Source organism: Uranotaenia lowii, chromosome 3 (genome assembly GCF_029784155.1).
Source record: "Uranotaenia lowii strain MFRU-FL chromosome 3, ASM2978415v1, whole genome shotgun sequence".
Classification (NCBI taxonomy): Eukaryota; Metazoa; Arthropoda; class Insecta; order Diptera; family Culicidae; genus Uranotaenia; species Uranotaenia lowii.
The window spans coordinates 20,325,670-20,340,006 of NC_073693.1; the positions used below are offsets into that span (position 1 = coordinate 20,325,670).

At 35.2% G+C, this 14,337-nt stretch overlaps 1 protein-coding gene across 1 annotated transcript in view; it reads right to left on the reverse strand.

Moving 5' to 3' along the window:
* The window catches only part of LOC129750991 (uncharacterized), a 29,305-nt gene extending 15,610 nt beyond the window's left edge, over positions 1-13,695 (reverse strand). The window contains exon 1 of the mRNA XM_055746221.1: positions 13,085-13,695. The gene's annotated coding sequence lies outside the window, so the exon portion shown is untranslated. The remainder of the gene's footprint in view (positions 1-13,084) is intronic.
* Between the last annotated feature and the right edge of the window lie 642 nt (positions 13,696-14,337).

Sequence of the window (14,337 nt, forward strand, 5' to 3'; positions counted from 1 at the left end):
GTGAAGCTACCTAGTAATGTAATCTTTACATTTGCAAATTTTTGTGACGTTTTGTCAAGTGTTTTCAGCGGTTTCGATTTTTAGGCGCCACGTGCGCCATCTATGAACCATGCTATGAACCACCATTTTTTCAAATCAAGGCAATTTTTAATAACTTTGTTTCCTGAAGCTTGACTTTCAAAACAACTCAAAACTTTTAATTTGATCGAAAGTTATGACGATTTTAACAGATTGTCCTCTTTCGACACAAAAACAACATATTTGACTTTTAATCACTCCATCTCTGATTTCGAGCTATTGCACCATTCCAGATCCAACCAAAACATGGTATCAACTTTGTAGGATCTATGGAAGTGTTATTGAGCCATTCATTGTGTCAATATTTATGTAACACTGACTGATTTGCAGCTTTCACAGATTGTCAACTACCTCGAGTGCTAGACATCAATAGTTTACTTGTTTCTCTTTGTTCATCTCCGGTACATCTAGGTGAGACTTGTCAACGAAAAATTTCTGGCTGGAAGCCTGCCTGCCTGTAGCCGACGAAAGAGTTCGTTTTGCTGTCCTTCACGTAATGTTTTGCGTAATGCATTTTGCGCACGATTTGACCACCGTTATTTCTTATTTACATAGTATTCCGTCTCACGACATAACTTGACGAACATAATTCCTAAAATTCACTCGGTTCATAGCAACCGTTCTCCAATTTCTCGGGCACCCCACGTTCGCCAGATCACGCTCCACTTGGTCTAACCACCTCGCTCGTTGCGCCCGTGCTCGTCTTGTTCATACCGGATTCGTAGCGAACACCTGTTTTGCAGGACAGTCGTCCGGCATTCTCGCAACATGTCCTGCCCAGCGTATCCGGCCAGCTTTCACCACCTTCTGGATACTGGGTTCGCCGTAGAGTCGCGCGAGCTCGTGGTTCATCCTTCGCCTCCACACTCCGTTCTCCTGTACGCCACCAAAGATGGTTCTTAACACTCGTCGCTCGAATACTCCGAGTGTACGCAGGTCCTCCTCGAGCAATATCCATGTCTCGTGCCCGTAGAGAACAACCGGTCTAATGAGCGTCATATACAGGTTACACCACCGTATTTTGTTTATTTTTACGGCGGGCAGCTTTATTTTCTAGCAGAAATGAAGTCAGACGTGTTTATTCGAGGGATTGCAGTGGAGAGAATTCTTTGCATTTGGAATGGTAATGATAAAAATTCAACAACTGCTTAACAAATTGCAACAATTTGCAACAATTAGCTCATTTTCACTCTCTCTGAGCACCGGTTTCTCTCATTTTAACTTAAACCTTCTAATTCTCTCTAACAAATTGCCACAAATTATAAAAAATTCAATCATTGGCAGCCGAATTTGTTTGATTATTGAAGATGATTCTCCGTTTATCTCAGTCCCCTGTGTTTATTAGTCAGTGAGATGGACTAGCAAAAAACAATTTTTTTTTTGTAATTTCCCAAATCGAAGTTTTTGATTTGCGCTTGATAAAACCTCTAATATTCCCTACCTTCATGGAATTTCATCATCTTAACTTTATTCATAGTGAAAATTAGAATGAATTAGCATACTTTCTTGAATTTTTCGTGATCCTGCCCAAAAAATTTATTCCATTCTTTCTGTATTGAACGATATCTCAACTACTTGAAAGAACGTCACAAAAATTTGCACATGTAAACATTACACTGTTAGATAGCTTCCCTTAAAAATTTCATCAATTTTCATTAATGTATGCAGAAGTTATTAACAAAACAAAGTGTTGCATTTTTTCGAATACACTCCTTAATAAGTTCATTCATTTATGCATCCTTGCTGTGAATGATTCATCTCTACACCCTTTTTGTGGAAATGATGAAACAAAACTAATTCAGTACCAATTTTTCCAAAAGTATGCTTTTGTCAGACGGATGATGTGTGTTCGAGATATTAAGAAAACAAATGACGTTTTCGCTGGGAGCTTATGGAGCTTTGAACGCGATTTTCTCGAAACAGCGATTTTGGCACTAGAATTTATACCGAATTATTCACTTTTATAACTTTTTCTTAAAATTCACATGTCTGGGGAGTATAGAGTAATCCAAACTCTATTACAAACATGTCCTTTGGAGGTTTTAAACATATCTCTGCTGATATCACTCCATTGAACAATGCTCGATTTTTAGATGATAGGCTTTCTGAATTCAAATGAATTCTTTTATGTTGCTCCAAGTCCATTGTCTATTAACAGTCCATTGTGAAGGTCATTGACAACACGTGGGTCGCAAGGTTTCCGGCTGTATAAGGTTTGGGTTTCGAAATTCAAATTTAGATAAAAATAATAACAATACAACAAATAAAAAACTGAAAAGGAAAAGGTTTTCTTACACCGTTTGTCACTCATGTTCAACACACAAACTAAAAAAAAGACTGATAAACAAAATTTTGGAAACATATTACAATGAATGTTTCAAATTTTCGATAAGTCAAGAAAGTAAGAAATTAATTAGTTTCTAAAGAATTTCTAAGCAAATTTAAAATTAAAAAAATCTGAATTCTTAAATAAATGTCCAATCTTGTACAAAACTTACCATGAATAGATGTTAGGGAAATGATAATAATTGTTAATTTTTATTCATCTAAATTTGGAATTCTTTTCCTCATTTTCAACTGGAAGTTTAGTGAGAAATTCCGCTGTAATTTTTTAATTTGAACAAAAAATATTTAATCACGATTTAAAATGTGAATTACCGATTACTGAATACGAAATAAATTTTGAACAGAATATGTTCAATGTTCGATGGTTTAATTTAATTCGATAAAAAGAAGAATATATTTATGATTATTTTAAAAGTGCCAGTTATATAAGCCAGACATAAAACCTTTAATAAAGTAAAATTCTCCAGTTATCAAAATTTCATTTTTGAAGCTTAAATAATAACTTCATGTTCCACTACACTGACACAGAAATGTTAGAAAATGAGTAATTACGTGAATGATAAAAACTGATGAAAAATTAAAAATAATGAGTACAAAACTTTTGTTATTAATATTGAAAGCACAAATCAAGTACAAATTTAGTTAACATTGCGTATTAAAATTTATTTTTAAAGTTGCTACTTAGAACAATTTTTCAAACTTTTTAGATGAATTTAAAAATCATGATCGATTAAAAAACATGATTTCATATAAAAAATATTAATAAAAAGTTTTTAAATTTTCAATCGCAGGTTTTAAGGCTTTAAATTACAAGCTCTGAGTATTTTGTCTCTTTTGATTAAAATATTGGGTCCTGAAAGAACAGAAGGTTGAAATTATGTTTTATTATTAAAAATTGGGAGTTAAAGGCTTATGGTTGAAGAACACAAAAATTCAGAATTTAAAAACAAGGAAACAATATTTAAAAATGTCTTAAAAATTTAAAAAGTTTGATTAAAAAAAAATCGGCAAGTTGATTAGAAAATTGAAAAAAAACTGTACAATAAAATTCGGTAAATTTATTTGAAGATTGAAAAAACAATATGGAAATAAAAAAGATTAGTTTTTAAAAACATTTCAGGAAGAGTTTTTTTCAATAAACATGTTTCACTATAACCATTTTGGTGCTTATTTTTTTTTAATTATTGATTTGGTAAATAGTGTCCTAAACCAGAAATTTTGTCAAATTCGGCCGAAAACATTTAGTTTTGGTGATAAAGAGTTTATTACTAGTAAAATCAATCATTGATAGATGGAATATTATGGAAAAATGTCATTACAAGTATTTTTGACATCACAGCAGAAAGTGTAAAAAAAACCTGATTCTATTCAAAGCTCATCAATTGATTCAATGATTTTGATTTGAGTTTTTGCAAAAAAAAAACTGCAGAAACTTCTCTAAAGATTTTTAATTATTTTCAAAAGTCATTACAATAACAAAAGCTGATAGAAATATTGCATATATATTTAGATTCGGAGAACCCAAATTAGTTGAAATTACCGTTTAAATTCATTGCACCTAAGAAAAATGTAAATTTTGTGGCCTTGTGTAAATTTTTAAACCCTTTTTTTTTAAGTATTTAGAAGAACAAAAGACACGAAATAAATTTGAGTATGAAATTGTTTTTTAAAGAATATTTCATATCAACATAACATTTGTTATAACATAAAAGATTAAAAAATAATGGTTCGTTTCAATCTCAAACTCAGTTACACTTCTTAATAAAAAACCCATTCTAAAGACGAGATAGGGTTTTTGTATATCAAGTTTTGAGTTCCAACACAAAAGGTTGATTGAACTAAAAATAGAATCTACAATCAAAGTTAGTTTCAATTCATGAACGTCAAATAATGTCGTAGATCGAAATGTCTCAAGCCAAGGGTGATTCATGCCGAAATTCCGCCGGAGGAGAAAAAAATTTCTAACTGACTGATCAAGTAATTAACCGTTACTACCGTCAATATTCACACGCGCAATTCAAATTACTCTTTCATTGGTTTATTTTCGGGGAAAAAAGTGACTTTTGGTGATAAAAGTGACCATTTTTCGGAAAATAGTGACTTTAGTGACCAAATGATGAAAAAAGTGACTTTTTAGTGACTGACCCAAAAAAAGTGACCAAGTCACTAAAAAGTGACTCGCTACCAGCCCTGCATAAAGGGTGTCCACGATGAAATTGCCAAACTATGAAATTGCTCTAACTTTTTAACTTAGAATAAATGAAAATTTGGGTGGATTTAGTTCATAGTGCATTGTTTAAATCCGGCAAGTTTCAAAGTCCTGTGATCAAAACTCCGCGAAAATGGAGTCGAAAAAACAGCTTGTGCGTGATAAGATCTTGCGCATTCATCACGAGAACAGTATCTTTCGCATCGTTCCATCGCTAAAACGTTGAGAATCGCGAATTCCACGGTGTCTCGAGTGATTTAGCGGTTCGAGGAACGATTGACCACCGATCGGAAGCCCAGAAGTGAAGGAAAAAGTATTCCGTACAACACCCTAAATCACAACCGCGTAGTTGGGGCCTTCAACCGAAACCCGAACGCCTCCGTTCGGGATGTGGCTAAGAAGCTGCACCTAAGCCAAAATTTTGTCCAGAAGGCCAAAACTAAGGCTGGACCTCGAACGTTCAAGGTACAAAATGCCCCTAATCGCGACGAGAAGCAGAACAAGTCCGCCGGAAGTTGTACTTCAACATGCTGATGAAAGTTGAACTCTGCATCATGGACAACGAAACATAGGTGAAGGTCGACTTCAAACAGATCCCAGGCAACCTGTTTTTCACGGCCTAGGATAAAAGTTCAGCGTTCCGGAGCATGTTCGCACTCAGAAGATGTCCAAATTTGCAAATAAATTCCTGGTTTGGCAAGCCATCTGCACGTGCGGGAGGAGTGCACCTTTCGTGACTCAGGACACGATGAACGGACAGGTGTACCGTAAACTGGGGGAACTTTGATCACTTTTTTCATTCATTTTAGAATATTTTGGAAGGGATTGCTTTTTCGTAATACCTAAAAGCTTTAAACCCCTTACTGAGGTGAGGAGTTTTAAACATGATCATGGATTGCAGTTAATTCAAACGACATTTGTGGTCATAATTAAATGTTTGTTACAAAACCAGATTTCGAGTTTCGGGGTAACTTTAATCACTATGGTTTTTACGTATCTCAACATCTTCAAATTTATTGTTTTGATGCCATTAAGCACAGAAAGCTCAAAACATCGAAACAGTAATTTTTTGTTTGGACTCAATTGAATTTTTCAACGTTTTCTTTCAAAAACAAATATTCTCGAAAGATGGACAATGGTGCAGCATACATTTAGGGGCAAAAATTATAAACATTTATCAATATTTGTTGGCCTCGAAAACCAAAAAATTTTTACCTTCATGCGATTCCCTAAGTCCTCGTACTGTTCCCACGTTCTTTTTTTCTTCAAACTTAACCATTTCATAGGGTTTTTAACCATTTTTCCTATTCAGGCTTTTTCATGAAAATGACCGTTTTTTTCAATATCCAAAAATGATCATCAAATGACCATAAAAATAACACTTAAACTTAACCTAAACCAAGAAAAATAGTTGAACTTTCACATTAAACAACCACTTTTTTTTTTTTTGTATGGGTTTATGAGCTACCTGGCTGACCCGGAAAGGAAAAACAGATCGGGGGACAGAAGAGGAAAATTTACATGAGAGTAGAATAGCTTAGAGTAGGATAGCGGCAACAGAGCCCGAGGGTTCTGAAGCACCAGTTTAGGGAAGCGTTAAGATAGTGCTCGACGGACTGGGACAATTGGGCCCTACATGAGCTTCGAGTTAACCCAACCTCCAATTCAACCGAGCAGTAACAGTATGGTAGCAAAAGTTATCATATGCTAACGTCTCAATATCATTGTCTGAAGGGTTCACTATCTTACCGTAGTTGAGTTATCCCTACCTGTCACCTAACCTTACTCGATTTAATGAATTTATGATCGTTTTTAATCGAGATTAACATAGATTGACTAATAAAACATATTCCCGAATTCAGCACAAAACATCAAAATAATAAGCTATCTCTCAATGCAGCAATTATAGAATTTCGCTAAACACAAATATTAATTGTACCAATTTTTTGGAAAATCAAAAAATAAAATAGAGATACAATTATGAATTCCATGATCAATACCATTTGTACTATCATTGACTTATCAAAACAACAGGATATAAACCATAATGCAAATGGCGATTCTGTTCTTCTAAAACCTCATTGCTAATTTCGAACAACTTTTCAAAACAACCTCGATCTTTTGTTTGGTTAAAATGAATGTCAATATTTAAAACCCCGATATTATTTTCCTGGGCGAGAAGGTTCTTGTTTATCAAAATCATACCTTCTATCTTCTACATCCTTATTTGAATTTCAAACCTAATCAAGCTATAGATCGAACTACAAAAAAAAAAGTATAAAAACGAGAAAGAACTAGATTCAGATGGATTGGGTAATTAAAGATGTTTCCCAATGTGTGATTCCTTAGAAATTCAAAATAAGTACGCGGCTGCTCTGTAATTATATTAACAACTTGGATACCATAAAACAGAATTTCTAATTGTCTATCACTCCAACTTTTGTATTAATTTTACATTATACAAACAATAAAATAAATAGCATGATTGAATTCATAATCGGACCATACTGCTATGACAATGCTGTTCTTCTAAAATCTCGAACTCTTAACAACTTTTCAGAGCAACTTTCTTCAATGTGTTTCTGATGAAATAAATTACACTCCTATTTATAAATCTCCAATATTATTTTTCTGGACTATCATCTATCTTTTACTTCAATTTACTTCATTATTTGAATTTCACACCTAACCAAAAAAATAGACAAATCTTTCAAAAAGTATTGAAACGAAAAGGAAATATTCTTGACAGGAAACTGTCTAAACCGCATCTTGATCCAATTAGCCTCTAGTTCTTGTAAAATGTTTGATTTAAGAATAAGCCTTCGAAATTCACACTTACTAGAGCATTGGGGAGAAGAATACTATTACTTTATCTTGCCTAGTAGCACATTAAACATTGAATACCTAACTATGTGCCAATTGTTAACATCGTCATCCAACTAATTCTTGTACAATTAAATTGTCTATCTAATTTTGGCAGTTATCATTCATTTACAATACTGTCTATTTTAATCTAACTTGCGCATGGTGGAAAAGTGGAAATATCAACATTTAAACTGAAAATTGTGATATTTCCACTGCGCAATGCTGTTGTTGTCCAACGGAAGGGAGGGCAAGTGTTTCAACTCCCATTCACCTTATCAACATGGATCATCAAAGAAAAAGTATACGATATTGAACAACCTTTTAATTTACTTTCTATGATCTCATATCGAATAAGGCTACGTGCAACCGCCCTTTCAGGTTTATGTTAGTATAGACTATAGAGTCTGTTTCCAAACCGTCAACTTCCATAAACACAGTAATGCACGCCGTCGCCGTGACCCATTACAGCCTAGGGTACGGAACTCTCATATGTGTAGATAAATTTATTCTTAAAAATTCAAAATATTGTTAAGTAAGCTCAATACAATAAAACTGTCAGAAATAATACACCCAAAAGAATTTAGAAATTATTTTTACGGGATTTTTCACGTAAACTATAATTTTGTTGCATCATATCGTTTCTACGTGAATCTTTAGTAACATACAGTGTTTCAAGTGCGTCCAGGTAGTAGCTACAGTAGCTCCACATAATTGCCATATGAACTTCACGTAAAATCTAAGTGGATGCTTCAAATCGATTTCGAGAATTGTTTTTATTCAAATTCTTATAAGGAAAGATTAGTTTGGTGACTTTGTTCGTTCTGTTTGAGAAAGTTGTGATACACTGACCTAGGACTACACTGAAAACTTCGATTTCTGTCTGATGCCTCAGGAATATTTGGAAGGTGAGTGGTCACAATATTCGGGATTCGAATAGATTAACCGTTGATTGAGCAGAACCAAATTTGTGATTAATGCATTGTTTTATTTTCTCAGGCCACGGAACAATCCTTCACGGTAGCTTGGTATGAGGTTTCCAAACATCCTGACGAATCAAGTAAATCCGAGTTTCTTCCAGGGATTAAAAGGATACGAATTCTCGACTGATTCGAGAAAGGTAGTTTATTTACTTTTCAGGAAATTCATTTTTATTTATTCAACTTTTTTATACTTCTACAGGGGGACCCAATCAAAACAGGCCAAGACTGCGGATTGTTGCAGATTTTTTGTAACAAAGTTTGATTCTGTTTATGTTGCGCAACAAGTTTAAAATAAACTTTCTTTAAAAAGAAATTTTGTTTTCTTATTCAAAATAAAAAGAAAAAACAAAATCTACGATCATATAAATTGCATTTCAAAACCAAACGAATTTCACAAATCTTTCATTATCTCATCATGTCGTATTGAGCTTGAGCTTGAGCTTAGACAAACCGTACATTTCAGTAGTTGCTACTCCGTGATTGACAATCATTATCTCATCATGTCGTATTCATTATAAAATCACGTAAATTTTAGTTGATGATCATTCTACACCGATTCTTATAGGAGCGCGTTTACATATTTATTTCGTAGCATTTACGTGAAAATCAATTGGATAAAAATTATGTAGTTTTTCACGTAGCCGCTACGTGCAGATTATTTTGGGTGTAGGCATTTCAAAATGAGATTGTTTTTTTTTCGGAACTTTTTTCATTTGTAGAGATTCATGAGAGACCAGAATAATTATTCTGAATCTAACAACAACAAATTCGGTCAAAATTTGTGGTCAGAGAAATAACAATAACAAATTACGGCTCAAAATGAAATTGAATATTTGAACGGAAATTTTGCGGACAGCATGGGAAGGATGAATAAAGATAGAAATCGATAAAGAAAAAACTGAAAAAAAAAATCGAAAACAGACCATAATAATTCTTATTTTTAGCAAAAATAATGATCTGTCTGTTCTCGAAAATCTTTTGAAAACATCAAGAAAAACACTTTGAAAAATTGATGAAAATTGCCATTTGACGGAACTGATAGATTCTCTAAATAATCAACATTGTAAAATTTGTCAAATTATTTAAAATTGTCGAAAATGTCATATCATCAATAAATTATCAAAAAATATAAAATTAACCACAGTAAAAAACATTTCTCAAAATAAAAATATTGTGAACAATGCCAAATTTTTAAAATTGCCAAAATTTTTAAAGTTGATAAAACTTTCACATTAAACAACCACTTTGCTCCTAAATGCTTAAATTTGATCAGGAGAGATTTTTGTTTGTGAGCCTTCAAAAAACCAGGTATATTAAGATTTTAAAATTTTTATTTAAGTAATATAAAAAATCTCCTAATAAAAACCAAATTTAGCTTATTTGTAACTCAATTTATAGGCTTTCAAACGTAGTAAACAGTTTTCAGATATTTTAACTTTATACTTATGTAATGATAATTATCTGCAAAAATTTCATGTTGATCAAAGATACCCCGCTGATCAAAGTTCCCCCAGTTTACGGTACATGAAATAGTGCCTTCAGAAGCGACTGCTTCCTCTCCTGAAGGCCCACAACGTACCAACAATCTTTAGGCCGGATTTGACTTCATACCACTACTCCAAGGACGTGCTGAAGTGGTATGCAGACAATAAGGTCAATTTCGAGTCGAAAATTTTCAACCCTCCCAACACTCCGGAGCTCCGCCCCATCGAGAAATACTGGGCGATTATGAAGCAGCACCTTCTTAAATGACCTAAGGTAGTGAAGACATTTGAGGAATTGAAGAAAGTATGGGTTTACATACAAAAAACGGTTGATTAACAGGTTGTGCAGAATCTTATGGTCGGGATTAAGGGCAAGGTGCGGGCATTTGCGTATGGACTGTAAATAAAATATGAGTAAAATGGTAAAATGAATTTTAATAGTTATTTTTCAAACCCTGAAAATTTGATGGAAATCGGATGAAAACTCGAATTTTGCGTCACATCTTTTCGCAGAGTATTTCCAATCAATCTTCACTTATGTTCCCGAATCTATTTCTAGCGCCTTTTGATGACAACGGCGATACTTTCCACGTTTGAGATCCAGTTGCCAGACCACAAATACCTGCAGTTTCTGCGTCGTTAGCGCAGTGTAGTTTCACACCCGTGCAACAATACGGATATGAAGTTTGAGTGGAAGATTAGATTTTTTGTTCGTAGAGATATCTGACGAGAGCACCAATGTTTCAGAGATTCGCAAACGCAAATCGGGCTTATCTGATCCGGGATTCGATGTCTTTCTTGGTACCACAATCAGGCGTTTTCTGGCTACCGAGATTCTGGAAGCACTCCACATTCCACTATTTAGAAATTGGAAGGATTTTCTGTGTTGATTTCCATCCACTTGGCCTTTCTGACATTGATTTTGAGACCTGCTTGCTGCATTGGAGCTTTTGGTGAGGTCGTTGAAGTTGCTCTGCATGTCTTGTTGTCTTTGGTCGAGCAAAACAAAATCGTCAGCTAGGTCAAGGTCGTTTAGCTGTTCCATTATCGAAAGATTCCACGGCAATCCTCGGTTTTGTCTACAGTCAATCGATCCAGCCAAGATTTTATCCATTACGGTGAGAAAGAATAATGCTGATAAGATACACATCCTTGTCTCACTCCAACAGTTACCAGGATTGAATCGTCGTCTCTGATTCTGAATGTTTCAAATATGTTTTCCAACCAACACTCCAAGCATCGGTACTGCTAAGCCTAATGTTTAATCAGCTCCATGTAGGTCACATTCAAATACCTTCCTTTTTTTTCGAGCGTAATAACTTCCACTCTCACCTATCTTTTTTTTTTAATGGAAATCCCGGAAGTACGACTGCTAGATTTAAAAAAAAATCAGGCATTTTTAAAATTAAACGCCAACTTCTTTCATAAAAAAAAGGTGAACAAATGATAAAATATGTCATCGAGGGTTAAAATTATTCGCATATGAGTCACATGAGTGTTTTATTGTAATTTCTCCGTAAATACTAGTTAGTATGAGCGCAAAAGTATTCTTTTAAATGTTTTCCATCCGAACTGTTGATAGGTTTTACCCTAGTTTTACCAACAAATGATGCATACGATTGTTTTCATGAAAAAAAAAGTTTCAAACTTTACGAGCGTTTTTCTCGGTTTGCAGTTTTTACACATGGGACTCATATGCGAATAAAGGCAGGGCATTGGGTAATGGGCAAAATTTAATCTTATTTGGTAATGTTTGTCAACAGTTGATTGTCGGTAGGATCAGCAATTATGCTTGTTCCAGGATTCTGTACGACACATCACAGGAATCTTTAAACTGGCCAATTAAACCTAATTTAAACAAATTAGCTTGAAGTCACTCATCTGAAAACTATTTTTTTTTTCGGTTTATTTTTTACCAGAGGACGAATGACTGGAAAGATTAAAATTCTCCTAAATTAAACAGAAATAGAAACAGAATGACTCTGAAAACTATTAAAAATTACTTATGTATGTGAAATTAATAACGACAATGCTCGGCGAATACGAATCACCAGTTGAAAGAAACCAATCACTCGCAAAAATACAATGAATTGTAGGTTTTCTATTTATCAACTAATAAAATACATGTTTGAAATTGAAGATCCAACATTTACGTTTGAGATCTTTCATGTTATTAAATTTGGATAGTTTTTGATTCTAGTATTGTTTTCTACAATTTTCTGGATCACAGCTCAAATACATCCCCGTGGCATAACCGCGTCGTCGTCGTCGTCGTAGCGTAGCACTTGCTCAAACGAACGAAGCTTGCTACACACGGGAACAAACGCAGAAGGAATAAGTATTAGCTCAGCGAAATCTCATACTAAAGTAAAAAAAAAGGCAAACTTTGCTGTTACTCTGTTACTGTTGTTGGGACTGTTTGCGAGGCGAGGAGGCCCCACTCATCATGATGAATGTTTTATTGTTCGTTTTGGTTTGGTTTGCTGGTCCGTTGGCTTGGCATTAAAGATATGCATTCGGTCAGAGCTCCATCGTCTTGTCAGTGCCATTTGGGTTTTATGTCTTTTCTCCCGGCTTTCGAGGTGTAGCTTCGAGTTGTTCGTAGTGCAACCACTACCATCGAAGGGTAGCAAACAAGCACCGGGGACATATCTAGTTAGCAGATTTTTGAATTGGAAATAATGTTTCAATTTGATCAGAATTTGATTCTTATTTTAGGTAAGGGAAATATGGTAAAAGAGGATGATGTGAAATCCTAATATTCAATGGAAAGCAGATTATCCAATAATTCTGAATCAGCAAACCCCTCATTAAATATGCAACAGCCAAACCAACCGGAGGGGAATACATATTGATTCAAAAAATAATCATATCAAAATGCTTCCCCGGACGACACTCCGATGATGGTCGTCATTAATTTACTCTTGCCAGGAACGACGACTCCACCAGTGCCATGTTTCTGGCTGCCTCTGGAGCCTCCAGAGCCAAATGGAAGCGCCCCCAAAAGCCCAGAACCCGAGCCAACTCCCTGATTATTGTATTCAGCACACAGTACGTATGCGAGCGAGCGCTTTTTGCCAGTGTATATGTTGGGTGAAAATGTTTAAAAATATGTTACCCACCGTCCTCCCCGATGACAATCCTTCGTCGCCAGCAAGAGTGGCACCATTTTCTGATCCAACAGGAATCTGCTGCCCTGCTTTGGTGTAGACACTGCTGCAACTGGGCTGGGATGACTGTTTGAATGAAAATCACTACTATAATCCTCAAATCCGGTGGTGTTCTCGGCGGAAGATTGTGTCCGATTTCTTGTGCGGGTTTACTGAACAGCACTGCACCTGATAGGACCACCAATTTTTTTGGGCACACAGAATGAAAACTCAATTCAATCGACCGTGAATTTCTCTTACTGAGCTCAGGATCAAAATCCCATCTTGGCGACTGAAAAAATACACTTTTCACCGGTCAAATCACTAGCTCGTTCCCCAAAACCAAGCCCAAACGGGAGCTAAACTTTTCCCCAACAAATTTCACACTTTTTCCCTGACCCAAAGTACTACGACAATCCAGTATCGATAAATTTTTCACCTCAATTCCCGAGTCCGGGGTTTTTTCTTCCTAGCCTGGCAGCCATTAAAAAGAACGGCGTTTTCCAAATCCACACACTACACACCGAACTACCGAGTAAGAACCGCACCGATGGACTGCTTTTTTGCTTCTCTTTACAGATTTCTCGGAGTTCTGTTCGCCCGTGTATCCGTACCAAACCAAAAATGAAACCCATTCATGTATTCGTCGACGTCGAGCTGTTTGATAGTATTCGTCAGACGGGTGTTGGGGTTGTTGGGTTGAAAACAGCGTTGCCAATGTGTCTGATTTTTCCGGATTTGCCTGAGTTTTGGAGGCTTAATTATCCTGAAGACCTGATAAGCCCCTCTGATCACGAATAGCCTCATAGGTGTAAAGTGTCACTAATAAAGACAAAAAAAGCCCCTCTGTTTTATCCTGATTTTTGGAACAATTCTGATTTTGCCTGATTTTGTAAATTTCACGGAAATTAAAAAATGAGATTCCCGTTTTTGCTTATTTCTTAAGGAAATTTTAATATTCATATAAATTGTATACCTTTTCTTATTTCGCCTCTCTTGCACAAATGAACTAACAGCTTTGTAAATCATCGAGCGGAATCGAAAGGGGTCTACAACACATAATTAATAATATCACGATCATCGTGATCGATATGTGAACTACAATGCTTTTTGTATTTTTTAAGCCTGATTTATCCTGATTTTTATATTCAAAAAAAAAGTTGGCAACTCTGGTTGGGAAAACGACAAAACCTGGGTTGCCAGGTGCCCAGATTTGTCTGTAAAAC